The following is a 10427-nucleotide window of genomic DNA, read 5'->3' on the forward strand; positions in this document are numbered from 1 at the left end:
GCATATTTCAGCAATCTTTTCAGCAGACAGAAGTGGGGTGGGGAGGAACAATAAGATTGAAAGATAATCTATAGAAATCAACCCAACCCGAAACACACAAAGAAATTGGGCACAAAATGTAAAGGGAACTTGGACCCTGGTGTGTCTATACTTAAAACCAGCAGTCTTAATCATTAAGGGGTTAGAGCATGGAGACAGTGTGTTCAATTGTGAGCCCAGACATTATAAGAAATTCTAAGGTCATGCTGTGCTGCATAGGGAGATGCTGTATGAAAACATAAATGAACACCAAACCACTACCCACAGAAAATCACTACCACCACAAAAAGGGTGTCCAAGATCTTTAGACAATCATTTGATATAGTCAAACTGGAATGCTAAAAAAGAAAGATAGACAAAGGACACAGAACAACTCCTCTCAGAAGAGGATGCCCAACATTTTCTTAAATTCAAAATATAGTCCCTGCCAAGCATGATGGATTATTCCTTGAATCCCAGCAATTGGGAAGCAGAGCTGGGTGGAATTATGAGAGATTGTGGCCAGCCTGGTATACATTGGGAATTCCAGACCAGTTCTGGATACAGGGAGACCTTGCCTTAACAAACAAACAAGCAAAAATTAAAAAAATAATTACATAGATCTACAAATCTCATCCAAGTGATTGTTAACACATGTAGCATACATATAACACATATACACCCTTAAGCATAACCTGCTCAGACTTCTGAAAATGAGCTAGCAGCAAACAAAAATTTAAAAAACCACCAGATAAAATACAGAACTAATGTGTAAAAATACAACAGTTGTCATTGAGTTGTTAAAAAAATACGAAACATGTATTCAAGCACATGCACAATAAATACTCATACAATCATACTAGAAACAATGAGAAAACATGCTTAAAGTATTGATGGAAAGTAAAAGGTGTTGACATGCAGTTTTATTTTATTTTATTATTACATTTTTCTTGCTTTTGAGACAGTTGGCCTGAAGCTAACTATATAGACCATGTTGGCCACAATATCAGCAACTGACTTGCCTCTGCCTCCCAAGTGCTGGGTTTAAAGGCATGTAACACCATACCCAACTCAGCAAGGAATTTTAAAACTGATAAAAACATCCTACAAATATAAGACCTACAGAAATATAATTCAGAAAGATGAAAATCAAAAAAATCCACTTAAAACCAAACTGAATCACCAGAAATACTAACAGCACTTCTTTAGAGCGAAGGGAAATGCTAATTGGCAATACATGACTGAATGAAGATTTTTGGAATAATCACCCTGTGTCTCTATCTCTCAGACAGATATTTGCTATAATTATTCCAAATATATTTAATGCACTGAATTGCTTTAATATCTCTGTTGATTACCTATATATAAATAAATGATGTGTTTATTTCTGAGCATGCACACATATTTCATACATCTTTTATTCATAATCAATGGGACTTTATTACCAATGTGACTCCTTTATGCCTAATACTTATTTTGGTTAACAATCACAATGAAATGTGTGTGCTTCTTAGATATTAGCAGTGTTTCAAAGACCTTGTAAAGTTGTACTGGTTATTATTCATTGGCACTATGCATCTCTTTGTAAAAATATTTTATGAAATAATGCAGCTTTTCTTTGTGTGCATTGTAACTAGTGTACCCTGAGTACTGCTTACACAAAACACAGAATCTTCAGAAAATGGTATTTGGTCCCCAAAGGATTAATCTTCTCTTCACAAGCTGAAGGTCACTTTATCCCCACACAGGCTGTGGTGAGGAAAATTGTTGGGCTTGATTTGCTTCAACTTTACTCTGTCCTCAGGAGTCTGTGGGATCATTTTTAAGAACAGGAGTTTACCTAGTTAGGATCCCCACACAGGCTGTGGTGAGGAAAATTGTTGGGCTTGATTTGCTTCAACTTTACTCTGTCCTCAGGAGTCTGTGGGATCATTTTTAAGAACAGGAGTTTACCTAGTTAGGATCCTTTCCCTACTTTGTCTTAAACTAATCTTTGATGACAGCTTCCAAATTTTAAGTTCTGTACTCTGATAACCTTTCTTTTATTGTGAAAACAGCCATACTTTAACAATATTATGGTAAGAAAAATGAAAACAAATCTGCTTTTTCCTTGGTCCCAAACAGTGACATCTTCCAATGAAAACCCCTGATTTCTACCCTTTGATCAACACAATATCTAGCTTATGCTTCAAGTAAAAAAATATGTGTATGTGTGATCTTAACTATCTGTAAACTGTACCTTTGTAGTTTTCACTTCTGCAGAAAGTCTACAAAAAACAATTTCTAGTAAGTGCTTTTCAGATAACTTCTGATTTTATCACCATTCTTTAAATCATTTCCAACAGCTTCAGATCTTGCTGTCTAGCAGTATAGCTTGCATCTGGAATGCCTTTCGCAGGCCCCTGTGTGAAATGTTTGGACATTAGCCTATGGTGCTGTGGAAGATGGGACCAGTAGCAGAGTAGAGATGAGGTAAGTTAGGCCAATGCAACCATGACTTTGAAGGGGGTAGCAGTACCTTGTCAAGTTCTCTGTCCTTTTGCTACTTAGTTGTCATGAATTTAACAGTCTTCCCCTGAGACATTCACTTCTAATATGTTCTGTGCCAACATCAGTCCAACATAAGCACCAAGTGATCATGGACTAAAACTGCTGAAACTAGGTGAAATAAAGTTTTCCTTCATTTTGGTTACTAAGTTCAAGCTTATTTGGTCATATCAATGGGAAGTTTACTTGTTTATGGTCCATTTGGAAATATATTTACATTTTTAATGGTGTTGGATCTCTCCATCATTATCATCATTATTCTTTTGTATATGGACAGCTAGTTGCCCTAACACCATTTAATAAGATATCTTTCAGTAATTCATTGTCTTGATAACTTGGTTAAAAGTCAATTGACCATAAATTTAGGGAGTTGTTTGCAGAATCTCAAATTCGTTCTCTCAATCTACATGTTTATTTTTATCAAATACCACACTGCATGATTTCTTTAGATATGATATGCTTTAAAATTAAGATTTGGGGCTGGGAAGATAGTTCGGTGGGAAAAATGTTTGCTGAATATGCCTAGGTACCTGAGTTTGAATCCCCAACACCCAAGTAAAGAAATCAAACATACTTTTATATTCTTATAATCCCAAAACTGGGGGTTGGAGACTGTATATCTTTGGTTCTCACTTGGTCAGGTTGTTTCAAAAATTGATGAGCTACAGGTTCAATGATATGTCATGTCTCAAAAAATAAGCCAGAAAAATGATTGAGGAAGAAATCCTAATATCTTCATCTGGTTTCCACAAGTTCCTTCATGGGTGATTTCCCATACACACACACACACACACACACACACACATACACACACACACACACATCCCAAATCTAGTGAAATAAATAATAAATCAAGATATGCACAATATCTCCAACTTCCAACTTTGTGCTTTTGTGTATGTGTGTGTTCATTTTCTTAAGATCTGTCGATATTCTTGATTTCCTACATTTCCACAGGTTTTTTTTTTTTGGATCACCTTCTTAATTTGAAAGGCAAAATAATTGGTAATTTCAGACAGTTTGCATTGGATTTAAACATCAATTTAGGGAATACCAACATGTTAATATTATTTATTTCCAACATTAAAACAAGAATCTTTTTAATTTACTTATTTTGTCTCTGAAATTTTCAGATGTAAGGTTTGTGTGCATTTTGTTAAATTTAATCTTGGTTATTTTATGGTTTTGATAGTGTTGTAAGTGCAATCATTTTCTGAATCTCTTTGTCAGTATTATATTTTACTATATTGAAAATGAATTATATTTGATGTTCATTTATTATGCAAATCCTTTGAATGAAAATGTTAGTTCTAAAAGTATTTATTCTGCACTTAACATCAAAGAGTCTATGAGTGGAGAGAATTTTACTGGTTATTTTTTCCATTGAATTATCATTTATTCTATTGGGTTTTTTTTATTTTTTTCGCCTGATTTCTGTGGATAGGTAATGCAGTTAATTCTTGAATGAAAGTGACAACAATAAAAAGATTTGTCCTGTTCCTGCCCTTAGCAGCCACTGTTCTGTGACATCAGGATCCCAGGTTGAACTGTCATGACTTCTGTTTAAGAGAAGGGAAGAGACTCACACTTTGGAACATACTTGATTGGAGCAGTTTCTGCGAGGAAGATCTGGGGGTGCCGTGGAAATGACAGAGACTATACCCCCGGCCTTTGAAACATCGCATCATTTGGGGAATTTAAGGAAGCAGATTCCCTATTTTCCTCCTCTCTTCTTTGTATCCTCTGAAATTAAGACTTCTCTCATGTTGAGGTGTGGAGATGGGAAGGGACATAATGACAAAATGCCACAAGCTGCCACATTTATGGCTAATCGCTCTGTCTATCCAGAGGGCCTTTATCAGTCCATTCCTCTGTCTCTGTCTGTCTTTGTGTTATCTAAACTTAAATGTTGGATTCACTGGACTGAGGATAATTTTATGAACCTCACATTGTTATTCATTCTCACAATAGTGCTGGCCACTGCAAGCCAGAAATACAGCTATCATTCACCTTGTTATTTTCTTAGCTATCTCTGTGGACTTTTTTCAGGGTTAAACTCTTAACCAGCCAAGATGGGAATGACAATATACTTCAGGATAAAGTGAAAATATGAGGCAACCTTACTTGTTAGAAGTTGCTTCCATCTCTACCCTATGACAAACTGTCCCTTCAAAACCTGGAACTCCGGTACCTGTCCAGGTACATGAGACTGTCCTTGTTTTGATCATTCTTTCCTTGACCTAGAAGCAGAATGCTAATTATAAAATATCAAGCATCGCAAGAAAAAGTAGCAGAGAATCGTACACTCGCCTTGCTATTGCTCTGTCTCTGGAGTGCATTGATCCTCACTTTCTTATTCCTTTGAATGTCAGCATGTTTGTGTTTATTCTGGCTTTGGGTTGCTTTAAAAGAGGCACTTGCACATACTCTGTCACACTCATGATTCACTGCTGTCTAAAAATTCTTGTTAAAAATTTCAGTTTGAAACAGATTTAGGAAGTGTCTAAAATAGTTTACACTGTGGCTGTTCATAATCTCTGGGACAGAAGCTTTGTATAAAACATTCTATTTCATAATAAATTTAATGTTTGGCGTTTATTATAAATTGATTTCAGTGATCACTTTTTGTTTCTGTGTTTTCTTGTGTTATATTTATTTCAGATGCTCAGAAAATACCTTTATTTGAGAAAAATGCAGAAGCAAAAAGTGTTTTGTTTATTTAATTTTATACTTAAAAATTCATGATTTAACGTGGATTTAGTCAATTCAGTTCACAAGGTCCTCAATTCAATCAAACTGCATTCCATTTTGGCAATTGGTAATTGAGCAGCTGTTTAATTTCCAAAAGTCTGGATTAGTCTATTATTGTGAAAAGTTGTGTAGAAAAGGGAGTTAGCTAGTAGAGAAGCATAATTTGATATGAAAATGAAGAACCATCTTTAGAAGAATGGATAGAATCTCACGTGTTCCTGAAATATTTACCAGTAAAAGAAGTTTTAGTTACTAAAAAAGGAATATATTCACATCTATATAAAGTTGTAGTATGTTTTGTTCCTGTTATATGCAAAATCATCTCCCAAAGCACGTTAGAATATGCAACTGAAGTAACAAAAATGAGAAAGACACAGAATAACTTAAAAGGCAAAATACGACCACAGTGCGAAGCCGGAACAATTTTTCAGTGATTAGTTTCTGTGGATCATCTTTTTTTCTCTTTTAATCTTCTGAGCCAGGGTCTCTCTGTACTCCCTCACCACATAGACCAGGCTGGCCTTGAACACACAGAGATCTGCCTGCCTCTGCCTCCTGAGTCACAGGATTAAAAATGTGTACCACCACACTTGGCTTTCTGTGGATCATCTTAACAACATATGCCATCCTCAGATACATGAAACATGATGTTGGTCGGCATTTTCTTCTCTGTGATGCTACACGGTGTCTAGAACACATAATAAACAAACCTTGTATATATTTAAAGGATAACATCGCTTAGTGCCACATTCAAACAATGAGACTCCACTTACTGTTTTTAAAATCATTTCTAAAATCAAAACTTACTCAGAATTAAATAACTTATATGAAATAGTTAATACGATTTTACATGTTCCACATCACGAATATTTACAATTTTTAAGTCTGTTAAAGTTTCAGAATGAAATATTAAACCTGAAGTTTTAGAAATCATTTCATTTGATGAACAAAAACTAATTTCTGGAGCTAGAGAAAAGGAGAGTGGGGAATGTTTGTTGCATTTTCAGAGGAAGGAAGTTCGGCTCCAGCACACAAATCAGACAGCTCACAATGCTGTAAGTTCTTCTCCAAAGGATCTGATGCTTTCCTTTGGCCTCTGTAGGCACACACACATACACACACACACACACAAACACACAAACACACACACACACACACAAACCATGCACATCTATGCACAAAAACACAGACACATAAATAAAAAGAGCCAAATTTAATTAAGTATTTAAAATTAAGTTCCTTATGGTAAATAATTAAAATGCAAACTTGAGGAACTTGAATCTGTTGCTTAGAAAGCAGACCTTGTAGATATTAAAAACTGGTTTCCCTTTCCAGTAATTTCAATATAATCTTTTTCTTTGCTATTTAAAAAATTGTTATTTATTTATTTTAATGTGTATTAGTATTTTGCCTGCATGTATCTCAATATATTTGTGCTAAGCAATGCCCATTGAGGCTAGAGGAGGGCATCAGGTCCCCTGGAACTGGAATTAGGGATGGTCGTTAGTAGTCATACAGGTGCTGGGACTTGAACCCCAGTTCTCTGCAAGAGCAGTCAGTGCTCTTAGCTGCTGAGCCACCTAAAATTTCCTCTTTGACATTTCCTAGTATGAGTTTGAGTTTTTCTCTGTTCATGGCTTTGGCAAGATACCATTAGCTGATCATACGCAATTTAAAGGGAAAAAAATCAATGGTGAGATTTTGCCTCTCCATCTCCTCAGTACAGTAATTTTGAGTAAAACACCTCTTTCAGGATTCAGTGTGAATGTCTGAAAACAGAACATTGGTTCATAACTACATCTTCACTTATCACTATTGCACATACTCTTCATTTTTTATTGTAGCAATGCCATTATTAAAATTTGAATTAAATATGACAGAAAATACTTTGACACCTTTTAGAATAACTAACCCTTTGGGTTTGAAGTCAGCCTCAAAAGGAAGCCATTGTTTAAATAACATTCTTAGAGAATTATCAAGACAAAGTGAATGTTCAACAGCAATTAAATTTAAGATGAAATAATTTCCATTAGGAAAATTATATCATCTTTCTATTTAGAAAATACAATATTTTAGGAAAGACATTTTATCTGAAATACAGCAAAAACCTTTGTTTAATTTCTCAGCATAAAATGAGGCATTATTTGATAAGAAAGTTTAGCAGAATCTTTTTTATCCCTTTTGTCTATCAGATATTAAAATTCTAGGCAAATAAAAAAAACATAAAATCATATTTCATCGTGACTTATAGTATAAGTAATTATCATTAGTATCCAGTACCTCCTATTTGGCAAATTTTTCTAAGATTCTATTTTATTATTTGGTAATTTCAAATGTGAGTATGGTATTTTCTTTCTTTCCACCCCTCCCAATATCCCTCCTATTCTTCCAATGTTCCCCTCACTCCCTTAAAAATATGCTTGGGGGATAAAGCTGAACTCTGAGCAAGTATGTCTGGAGAGCCTTGTGTCTCTCCAGAAAGTTTATGCATGAATGCTTGCTGGGGAGATACCTCCTGAATGCTGTTTCTCCTTCTGGTTTCACGTGAAACTTTTGGTCTCCTAAGTGGAAATAATATGGTGATAATGCAGCTGCGCTCATCTTATTTTGCTGAATTGTTGTATTAAAGCCATTTTAATATTGGCCAGTGTTCTCACTGTAGTTCTCACACAAGGAGAAAAAATCATAGCTGCAGGTGCCCTTAGCTCCATTGGCCATGCAAGTTGAGTGTCTCCTGTTTCTTTCTCAGGTCAGTGGTAAATCCATTCAGGTCCTGTGACTGCCCCCTGGCGACCACATCCATGGAAGTCAGAAGTGTGTGTCTTGGTACTGTGGAACTGGAGCAATGGAAGGTGCATGTGCATGACACAGAATCAAACCAGGATCCTCTGCAAGAGCAACCAGGGCGCTTAAATACTGAACCATCTTTCCGGCCTCAACATAATTTTTTTAAGTTATAGATTGACAGTTTTGCAATACAAGAGCAGTAACAACATGAATATTGTTATATAAAAACAGTCATTGAATACTGGAATAATTATTTCAAGCTAGACTAGAAAGCTGAACTAACAAGCATGCAAATAGAGAAAGTATGTTTTAAAATTTTCTTTCTAAAGGACTACATTATCTAGAATCTTTCTTTAAATTTGTTTTTATTGAAGTTTTGTGCATTTCATATGGAACATCTCTATCATTCTTAATCATCTTGTCCCCACTGCCAGCCTCCCATAACACCCTCACTGGAATTCATACATTCTGTCATTTGTGTTAAGGTCTATTGTTTCAAATTACTGTCCCCAGACGTTCCTCAGTGCAAGTTCATCTACTGAGGTCCAATCAGCCCATCCAGAGTCCCTAGCTTTATGAAGATCACCTACCACTAATCAGTTGCCAGTATTTCTTCAGCTAAGACTGGGGTCTGCTGTCCATTTCCCCCATTCTGTGCTGGGTTTTGTCTGCTTGAGTTTGTATGGGACTTGTATACGCTGACACCATTTGACAAATTAGGGGACTTGATTCTCTATACCTTGTGGGTCCTGGAGATCACACTGAGGCTTGAACTGAGCACCTCAGTCTTGACAGCAGGTGCCTTAACTCACTGAACTATTTCCTCAATTGAAATTTTTGAGTAATCTACTATCATAAAATCAAAATTAATGAAAGCCATTAGTGATTCTCAATAACTGAAACCATTGCTCATATATATTATGTGCATCTGTAAGCAAAACTTCAGTATTAAACGAACTTTCAGGACAACTACTGGGGGCCAAGATGACTCAGCAAATGTAGGCAATTACCACAAAGTCTGACGACCTCAATTCTATTCCTAGGACCGATGATGGAAGGAGTGAACAGACTCTTTCAAGTTGTCCTCTGACCTTAACAAATACGGACACACCACCACGGCACATATGGACATCCATATGCACCACACATACAAATAAATGAATTTTTTTTTAAATTTAAAATTTGATACTTTTGAGGTTCTGAAGCTTAAAATAGAAAAAGTGTGTCATTTATATGATTAAAATCATAAACATGAAGAGACAATTGGTGGCTGCAGCAATAGCATACACTTAAATAAAACATAATAATAATAAACTAAGAGTGTTTGTCCATGCCTCTAATGCAGCATTCAGGAGGCAAAGTAAGGAGGTCCTCTGTGAATTCACGGTCAGCCTGGTCTACATAGAGAGTTCCAGTCCAGCTGGGGCTGCATGAATCCATTTGACCACCCCAACAAAAAAACAATAATAATAAAATTATTATTGAGATGAATTTAAGAGAAAATAAATGAATTTAGCATTTCATTATTCAGTACTTAAAGATCAGAATGTTCATGGAAAACTGATTAAAAATTATTAAGGCAAAAATAGTCATACTTTGAGAGTAGACCAGTGTGGGATGTATGAAGAAAGATGTAACAGTTACTCTAAATTAAAGATAATTTGTCCCATTATATGTAATCATAAAATAAGGTTTGTGTATGGTGGGTAATGGAGACAAACATTTCTGGAAACTGTTGGTTATTAAAACATTTTTATTAAATATATCATCTTATATGCATATTATAAAATATGCAATCATTTTAATTAATTAAGCTTAGTATCATTGTGGAGTAATTAAAATCTTAGAACATTAGCATGGCTAAAATTAAGAATGAACATGTATTCTTTGTTTTTGTTTTATTTTTATTTGTTGAGATAGGGTTTATGTATCCCTGGACAGCCTGGAAATCACTATGTAGACCTGGCAGGCCTTGAAATTACAGACATATGTCTGTCACTGTCTTCCAAGGGCTGAAATTAAAGGCATGTGCCATCACACTTGGTCCTTGAACATGAACTTTGAATATTTTGCTTATTCTTATATATTTTAGAAAGTGTCACTGGAAAGATAGTAGTATTTAATAAGGTTTTATATTAAAACAAACAGAAACTCAGATTAGTGTGGGAACAGTTAAAGTAAGGCTTGTCGTATGAAGGGATAAAGTACTTTCATTTATTTGTGTTCATTTCTATGAATACAGTCATGTTTGAAGACTGTGAAGCAGAAAACAAAATTTAGCTAGTAATTTGCATTAGCATCCTGATGTTACTATTAATCTGATA

The sequence above is a fragment of the Nannospalax galili genome, unplaced genomic scaffold, assembly GCF_000622305.1.
Source record: "Nannospalax galili isolate Female #2095 unplaced genomic scaffold, S.galili_v1.0 scaffold1804, whole genome shotgun sequence".
Taxonomy (NCBI): Eukaryota; Metazoa; Chordata; class Mammalia; order Rodentia; family Spalacidae; genus Nannospalax; species Nannospalax galili.